The 9,224-nt window shown below is 41.3% G+C and overlaps 1 long non-coding RNA gene across 3 annotated transcripts in view; it reads right to left on the bottom strand.

Moving 5' to 3' along the window:
• Nucleotides 1-3,863: 3,863 nt before the first annotated feature.
• LOC111092088 overlaps nucleotides 3,864-9,224 on the bottom strand; it is a 42,978-nt gene continuing 37,617 nt past the window's right edge. For all 3 annotated transcript variants that reach the window (XR_005377913.1, XR_005377912.1, XR_005377911.1), the window contains exons 3-4: nucleotides 4,520-4,621; nucleotides 3,864-4,418 (exon numbers count right to left, since the gene is read on the bottom strand). This is a non-coding gene — a long non-coding RNA (uncharacterized LOC111092088). The remainder of the gene's footprint in view (nucleotides 4,419-4,519; nucleotides 4,622-9,224) is intronic.

Below are 9,224 nucleotides of genomic sequence, written 5' to 3'. Positions count from 1 at the left end.
AGCCATAGGAATATACATGCCTAGGATATTATGGGATCCTGAGGAAAGGGCCCCAATCCGTCTTGGGAGTGCGGTAGGGAAACAGGAGACTTTCTGAAAGGGATTCCACAAAGGATTTTTTATTTTATTTTATTTTTAAAGATTTTATTTACTTATTCATGAGAGACCGAGAGAGAGAGGCAGATATAGGCAGAGGGAGAAGCAGGCTCCTCACAGGGAGCCCAATGTGAGACTCGATCCTGGACCCCAGGATCACACCCTGAGCTGTAGGCAGAAGCCCAACTGATGAGCCATCGAGGTGTCCCCAGAAAGGATTTTTTAAGATTAATAGACTATTTTTTTAGAGCAGTTTTAGATTCATAGAAAAGCTAAACAGATAGTACAGAGAGAGTTGCCATATACCGAAACTCTGCCCACCCACAGTTTCCCCTAATGTTAACAGATTAACAGAGTAGTGTGGCACAGCAGTTATAAGTGATGTACCAATATTGGTATGTTATTATTAACTCAACTCTATAGTTTACATTAGGCTCTTTTCTTTTTTAAGAGAGCCTGAGTGGAAGTGGGGGAAGGGGCAGAGAAAGAGAGAGAGCATCTTAAGCAGGCTCCACACTCAGCGTGCACCCCAACATGGGGCTCAATCTCACGACTCTGACAATCATGACCTGAGCCAAAATCAAGAGTCAGAGGCTTAACCAGTTGAGCCACCTAGGTGCCCCAAGGGCTCGTTCTTTTTGTTGTACAGTTCAATGGATTTTGACAAATGCATAATGTCAGGTATCTACCATTATAGAATAATACAGAACAGTTTCACTGTCTTAAAGCTCCCTCGTGCCTTCTGCCCAGTGGGGCAAGGAGAGAAGTTGCTGAGCAGGAGGCAGAGTTGCGCTACTTGTTTTGCTCCATCCTGTCCCGAGGGGGGCCTGTACTCTCTCTGCTCTTTTCAATAAATAACATTTAGGCTAAAAGCAATCCCACAAGAAACTACTCATTCAACCTTCACCTCTTGCCCTCACCCCAATCCTTGGCAATCACTTCTCTTTTATACTCACTTCAGTTTTGCCTTTTCCAGATGTTGTATAGTTGGAATTGTACACTAGGGAGCCTTCACCAACTGGATTCTTTCACTAATCAGTTCAAGGTTCCTCCAGGTCTTTTTATGGCTTGATAGCTCATTTCTTTTAATCACTGAGTAATATTCCCTTCTATGAATGTACCACAGCTTGTCCGTTCACCTGCTGTTATGGATTGACTCATGTCCTCCAGAAATGATGTGTTGAAGTCCTGGCCCATGGTACCTGTAAACATGGCCTTGTTTGGAAAAGCCTTTGCAGATGTAATTGAGTCAAGATGAAGTCATTAGGGTAGATTCTAACCCTTATGATTGATGTCATCATAAAAAAAGGAAAAGGCTGGGGTACCTGGTGGCTCAGTGGTTGAGCATCTGCTTTCGGCTCAGGGCATGATCACCAGGTCCTGGGAACAAGTCTTGCATCAAGTTCCCCTCAGGGAGCCTGCTTCTCTCTCTGTGTCTCTCATGAATAAATAAATAAAATCTTAAAAAAAATAAAAAGGAAAAAGGAAAAAGCCAGGTGATGACAGAGGCAGCCACAAGCCAAAGACCACCAAGGACTTATAACCACCACCTGAAACTAGAAACTAAGGAAGAGGCAGGAAAGGACTTTACCCAGAGTCTCAGAGGGAGAGACCTCTGACCCTGCTGGCCCTGCTGACACCTGGATTTCAGACTTCCAGCCTCTAGAGCTGTTAGACAATAAATTCCCGTTGTTTTGAGCCATCCAATTTGTGGTACTTTGTGACAGCAGCCTCAGCAAACAGATATGCTGCTGAAAGTCAGATATCTCAATTCTGTTTCTGACCATTATGAATAAAGCTGCCATAAACCTCCGTGTGCAGGTTTTTGTGTGGACATAAGTTTTCATCTCATTTGAGTGACTGACTACCTAGGAGCATGATCACTAAATCAATGTTAAAACTGTGTTTAGCTTTGTAAGATTTCAACTGTCTTCCAAAGTGGCTGTACCATTTTGAATTTCCACCAGCAGTGAAATCGAGTGCCGAATGCTTCATATTTATGTCAGCATTTGCTATCATCCGGTTTTTTTTTTTAATTTAAGCCATTCTTACATAGATGTGTAGAGTAAGAGCCTAGTTTGTTTCTCCAAAAGTTTATTTATTTTTGTTGCTATTACTTTGAAATTTCATGGTTAATAGCCTTTTTTTTTTAAGATTTTATTTATTCATTCATGAGAGATACAGAGAGAGAGGCAGAGACATAGGCAGAGGGAGAAGCAGGTCCTCAAGGGGAACCCGATTTGGGACTTGATCCCAGGGCCCTGGATTCACACTCTGAGCCAAAGGCAGATGCTCAACCACTGAGCCACCCAGGCGTCCCCATGGTTAGTAGTCTTGAGACATCCAGTAGTCTTCCTTCCCTCCCTCCTTCCTTCCCCTTCACTTCCCTACCCTTTTTTTTTCTTTCTTTGTTTCCTTGAGGGTGTGTTAGGCTAGGCGTGTCGGTTTTTTCGTTCGGGTCGTGATCGTTCTGTTCTGTGTTTCTGGTTCTTTCTTTTCTTTCTTCTGGTGTTCCTCAGCCTTCCTTCCTTCCTTCCTTCCTTCCTTTCCTTCCTTTCTTTCTTTCTTTCTTTCTTTCTTTCTTTCCTTTTCTTTCTTTCTTCTTTCTCTTTTTATTATGACAATTTTCAAACACAAAAGTAGAATAGTACAGTAAACTCCATGTACCCATTGCCTAGCTTTATTTTAATATTTGATCTATCCTTCATACCATTTTCTTTTTAGAGAGAAAACATGCATGCATGAGAAGGGCCAGAGGGAGAGGGAGAGAGGGAGAGAATCTAAAGCAGGCTCCATGTCCAGTGTGGGGATCCATCTCAGGAGTCTGAGATCATGACCTGAGGTGAAATCAGAGTCGAATTCTTAAGTAAGCCACCTAGGAAGAGAGAGCCTTCTCCCATTTTTACAGCAGGATTTTACACAAGATCCCAGATATTATATCATTGTATTTGTAAATACTTTAGTATGTAGCTCTAACAGATAAAAAATTTAAAAGCTAATAATGACATAATTGCAATTCTGTGATCACACTTGAGGGAGTTAACACACAGTCCATGTTTGATTTTCCCTAATTGCCTCAAAAATTGACTTTTTTTTACATTGGCCTACTTAAGTCAGGATTCAAGGTCTATTAGTTTCATTTAGCAGCTAATTCTCTTTCAATCTGTAACAATTACTCCTCCTTTTTAAAAAAAAATATGACTTGTTGAAAAAACTGGGTAAATTATCCTATAGAATTTCTCACAATCTGAATTTGGCTGATTGGACCCTTGAGGTGTTTTTAAAATGTGACATCATGCCTTGAATATCTTGTATTAGATTTCAGTTCAGTTTTTGGCAAGAATATTTTACAGGTGAGATTATGTATTTCCTATTGCATCCTATCGGAAGGCACATGATGTCTAATTTTTCTCAATGATCTCTTTCCCTCTGAAAACCCATTTCCTTCAACTTTGGGATATTTTTGTGAATTTTTCTATGAAGACATATTTCCTCTAGCTTCCTATTTTCTATGTCTTCACTTTCTAGAACTCCCAATTATTCAGATGTCTGAGCTCTTGGAGTGATTTTCTAATATTACTGTTTTTTTCTCCTTCTCTATGATTTGTGTGTGTGTGTGTGTGTGTGTGTGTGTGTATGTTTGAGTCTCCTTTCTGAAAATCATTTTCCAACCTGTATTTAGTCAGAGTTCTGTGTAGGAGACAGAAGCAGAAACCACTCTAGATATTTTTAAGCAGAAAGAACTTTAATATAGGAAATTAGGTGCTTGCATACTCATTGAGAGAGTTGGCATTGCCAACTTGGGGAGGGCAGGAAGGGGGTGGGAAGGGAAGGACAACTCTTGTTTCAAAGTCACCAGAGCTGTGATTGAGAGGTCGGGGGTTGTTATGGCTACTCCTGCAGCTGCCACCTTAGCTTCCTGATCCCATGAAGCTGGGGACTGGGTACTGGATTGGAGAGTCTGGCCATTGACATTTGGCTCAAAAGGAGAGTTCAAAGGCCAGAGAGCTGTTGTCTGGCTTGAAAAAGAAGTTGAAATCGTGGGGTAGTCTATGACATGTCAACTCAGTGAGGTCTTTAATATCCATCCAATCCTTTTTGGCTTTTTGTTTTAATGGAACAAAGGCTGAAATCCTGACTTAGAGAGATCTGTTTGTGTAATCAGAAACACAGCTCCCATGGTCCTCACTTACTTTTCCACAGAAGAATAGACTGTGTGGTAAGAGACCAGAATTCTCCAAGATTGCTGAATTGAATTTTGGTCATATAATCACCTTTGCTCTCATATAAATGAGGTCACTGGAAAGGCAGGCATCATTAACCTAAAAAAAAAAAAAAAAAGATTATGAGTCTGTATTTCAATTTCATGATAACTGAACCAGAAATAAGTTTCACAGTGTGTCTAGGTTTTGCAGATTTCTACCTGCAGAGAAAGTGGGGAGGCATCGTCATGCTCCAGTAGTTCCTCTAGCCTTGGAAAGTTCACAGAGCTATCCGCCTCCAGTCTGTTTCTTCAGGGTGCCAGCTGGGCAAAAAGAACCATTAATTTGTTGGGTGTTTGTGTGTGTGTATTTTAAGACTGATATTTTTTAGCATTTAATTTTAAGTAAGAAAACACCTGCTGTATTCATTTGAAATAATGTATTTTTATTACATGGTGATGTGTGGATATACTTTCATTGTAAGAAAACTAAAATATTAAAGATTAAAAACTAAAATCCCCTGTGATCACTGCCCCCCAGTGCTGTTTCTCCTCCCCAGAAAGTAACCAAGTGGCAATTATATAGCAGTGCACATTAGTCACAGTAGGTCAGGTCATGCTGCAATAACAAACATCCTCAAATTCTCAGTGCCTTACAACAACAGAGGTTTATTTCTTGATCCTTACATGTTTGTCATGGGTTGGCTTCAGCTATTTCCCTGGACATAGGTTGAAGAAGCAGCCAAGATGCGCTAATCTCATGGCAGAGGGGAAAGAAAGAAGGGTGGAAGCTTTAAAAGCTTCTGCTTAGAAGTATGGCATTTTCACTCACATTTCCTTGGTCAAAGCAAATCATAGGGCCAAGCCTGACTCCAGTGGGGGTGGAGATGTATAATCCTTCCATAGGGAGGGACAGTGAAAAGGTTCCCATAGTTTTCTAGAATTCATAAAATTATAGAAATACATAACATTTTAATATAATTTATTATGGGATTGAATCTTACTTTCTACATGCAAAAAAAATATCTTAGAAGTCTTTGCATGTTATACAAATAGATCTATCTCCTTTTCAAACAGCTGCATAATATGCCATAATATGGATGTACTATAGTTCATTTAGCTATTTCCCTACTTGAAGATGTTTAAATTGTTTCTAATTTTTTATTATTGCAGACAAGGGTGTAGCAAATATCCTTGCACTTCCCCCATAGGCATATGTGCAAGTGTTTCTCTAGGGTGGGTACAGAGAAGTAGAATTGCTGATGGATGTCCTGTGCCAGTTTTCTCTCTGAATCCTAATATGGCATACTCGCAGAATTCCAAAGAGAGCTTAATAAAGATTGTTTACAGAGAATAGTGCGGTGCCCCAGGGCTGGTAACAGTGGAGCTATCACCAGCCCTGGGCCAGAAGGAGCAAAGTGAGAGAACTGGGGATTAGACCTGGGAGGAGAGTCATGTGGAATGGGATGGGTGAAGCTAGCCCAATATGGCCCCACAAGGAAGAAGCTGAGAGAATAAATGCCTCAAATCACTCTTTTCCCTCTGGTCTCCTACTGGGCTGACCTGAACATGCTCGTACTTACAGATATGGTTCATTTTCACCATTCTGATGGTGCTTAATGCATGAATATATCACAACGTACTTATTTATTTCTATAACACACATTGAGATAGGTTGATTCCTCAATGCTACAATGAACATGCTAGAATGCCTCATGGACCACACTTGCAAGAATGTCTTGGGTATATATTTAAAAGTTGAGCTGCTATATCACAATATATGTACATTTTTCAGCTTTACTACAAATGGTTAATCTACATTGATTGTACCAAGTCAGAGTTCCACTAGCACTGTTTGAAAATCCCTGTTTTCTCCATACCTACATTAACATCTGGAATTATTAGGCTTTTTGATTTTGCCAATCTGATTGGTGTGAAATTGGCTCTGCTTGTCTTAATTTGCATTTCCCTTATTACTAGTGAAGGTAAGCATCCTTTCCTATGTTTATTGATGATTGCGCTTCCTCTTTCAATCTCTTTACCGTATCAATGGAAAAAATATGACAAAGATCACACAGTTCAGGGCGCCTGGATGGCTCAGTTGGTTAAGGGTCTGCCTTTGGCTCAGGTCATGATCCCAGGGTCCTGGGATCAACCCCAAATTGGGCTCCCTGCTCAGCCAGGAGTCTGCTTCTCCCTCTCCCTCTCCCTTTGTCTGGGCCCCGATACCTGTCGTGTATGCATGAACTCTCCCTCTCTCAAATAAGTAAATAAATAAAATCTAAAAAAAAAAAAAAAAAAAAAAAAGATCACAGTTAATCAGCAACAGTACTGGGTTTAAAACTTGGGTCGTCTAACTCCAGTGTAGTCTTTTTTCCAGCACATTGAACTGCTTCCAGATATAAATTTTTAGAGTGCTGTTGTTTCTACTAACAGTTATATCAAAGAAAAGATCTTTTCCTTTCTAATTAAATGTTGGGGCTATGAATTGCCGATAGTTGGATGCTGTATCAGTAAAGGTTAGGTTTGTGAATAAAAGAGATGCCAAATATTAGTGACTTTAACAAGTTAGAAATTGTTTTATTTCCCCTCTCCTGTAAAAGTTGGAGACAAGAAGTTTGGCATTGATTTGTGCTATGAAGTCTTCTGGGACTTAGGCAACTTTAATCTTGTTGCTTCATTCTACATAGCTGCTACTTCCAAGTTCATCTCATATTCCGAAATAGCTGCTCCAACTCCTGCCATTATATCTGCATCCAAGTCAGACAGAAAAGAGAAAGAGATGGGCGGAGGGGATGGTGGAGGTATTGGGTACCACACAGTTGTCTCTTAATGAAGCTTCTAGAATCTACTATGTGATTATCTGATATACATCCTATTGGGCAGAACTCAGCTACATGGCCATACTTGACTATAAGGGAATTTGGGAAGATTAGTATTCATTTGGGGGACCATGTACCTAGGCACAAGGGAGATAATTTCTAAATAATATTCAGATTCCAGGAATTGTACACTCATTTTTCTGTGGCAGGTGAGTTGGTCCTGCTTTCTAGGAGGAGTGTTCCTGTCCTCTGACCTCCATGACCTTTGGCTCTTTCTTCAGGGAAACTCTGCCTTGTCCAGAATCCTCATGGCCATATCTAATAGACACTAGTCTATCACCTTCTGGGGAACCTGCTCAGATTTTCAGAGTCCTGTTTCCCGAGGATTTGGGAACCCTGGAACTTCTCGTTGCCTTGTAGAAGAAAGAGAGACATTTATTAGGAGACATTTTGTGGTCTCTGCCACAGATCCTAAGAAAAACGTCTGGCCTGATTTTTTCCATGGTTAAGGCCATGAGTCTCCTATGTGGAGATTAAGGTCTAAAGATAGTTCTTGGAAAGATCATATAGAATTGAAATTATTCAACTCCATGTGTGTTATCCTCTATATCTCTGTGGATTTATACCAATCAGCTATTGCTGCATTGCGAGCCACCCCCAAACTCAGTGGTATAAAACAACCATCATTTATTTTCATGTATACTTCTGCAGGTTGACTGATCTAGGCTGGGCTCAGCGGGGCTTGCCTGGGCTTGGGTCCAAGCTATAGACTAGGTCAATATCTGCTCTACGTGTCTCTCATCTTTAGATTAGCAGGCTAGCCAGGCCATGTTCTCTGGGATTGCAGAGGCACAAGAGGGCAAGGTCAACCATGCAAACACATCTCAAACCTCTGCTTGTGTCAAAACAGCTAGCATCCCATTGGGAAAAGCAAGTCACATGGCCAAGCCTAGTGTCAGTGGGTGGAGAAAAAAATAGTGCACGGCTCTTCACCATGCGAAAGAAGTAGTGTAACCAAGCCCACCAGTCTCCAGCATCAAAAATTCTTTTCTTCCACAGAGGTCGCCTGCAGGAAAGATTGAAATATTTTTAAACAGTTTGACTTACCACAAAGTGGTTTTTAATTTATTTTTTAAAAGATTTTATTTATTGGGCACCTGGGTGGCTCAGTCGGTTAAGTGTCTGCCTTCAGCTCAGGTCATGATCTCAGGGTCCTGGGATTGAGCCCCGTGTCAGGTTCCCTGCTCAGTGGGGAGTCTGTTTCTCTCTTTCCTTCTGTGCTCTCTCTCTCTCAAATAAATAAAATCTTTTAAAAAATAAAGTTTTTATTTATTAGAGAGAGAGAGAGAGAGAGAGGGAGGGAGGGAGGGAGGGAGGGAGCAGGAGCAAGGGACATAGGCAGAGGGAGAGGAAGAAGCAGGCTCCCTGCAGGGAGCTGATGTGGGGCTCAATCCCAGGACCTGGGGCTCATGTCCTGAGCAGAAGGCAGATGCTTAACCAACTGAGCCACCAGACACCCCAACATGAAGTGATTTTTAAAAAATCAGTTACTGGGATCCCTGGGTGGCGCAGCGGTTTGGCACCTGCCTTTGGCCCAGGGCGCGATCCTGGAGACCCGGGATCGAATCCCACATTGGGCTCCTGGTGCATGGAGCCTGCTTCTCCCTCTGCCTATGTCTTTGCCTCTCTCTCTCTCTCTCTCTCTCTCTCTCTCTCTCTCTGTGACTATCATAAATAAATTCTAAAAAAATTTTTAAAAAGATAAAAAATCAGTTACTCTAATGCATTAGTCAATTTGTGGCCCTCAATTCTTCTGTCCTGATTTGAGGGTGTCAAGAAATCCATCACTAAACGCTTGCCTAGCAAGTCGAACATTGCATTTTACTTCTTTGTTAATGGCTTGGAACCCATAAAATAATCTATATGTTATTTCTGTATGAATTGGCCAAAATACGTCAGTTATTGCAGCTGGATGGCAGGCATGGCCTGAGCCCAGGTTCACTAAGTGGATAGTGCGCAGAACCACTGTCACGCTTTAAATCTTCCTCCCATTATGCATGACACTGACATTGTCTACTTACTAGCTGTTCCTCTTATTTGAGCAG

The sequence above is a fragment of the Canis lupus genome, chromosome 24 (genome assembly GCF_011100685.1).
Source record: "Canis lupus familiaris isolate Mischka breed German Shepherd chromosome 24, alternate assembly UU_Cfam_GSD_1.0, whole genome shotgun sequence".
Classification (NCBI taxonomy): Eukaryota; Metazoa; Chordata; class Mammalia; order Carnivora; family Canidae; genus Canis; species Canis lupus.
Note: the sequence above shows the minus strand (reverse complement) of the source record. Positions and strands in the feature narration are given on the sequence as shown.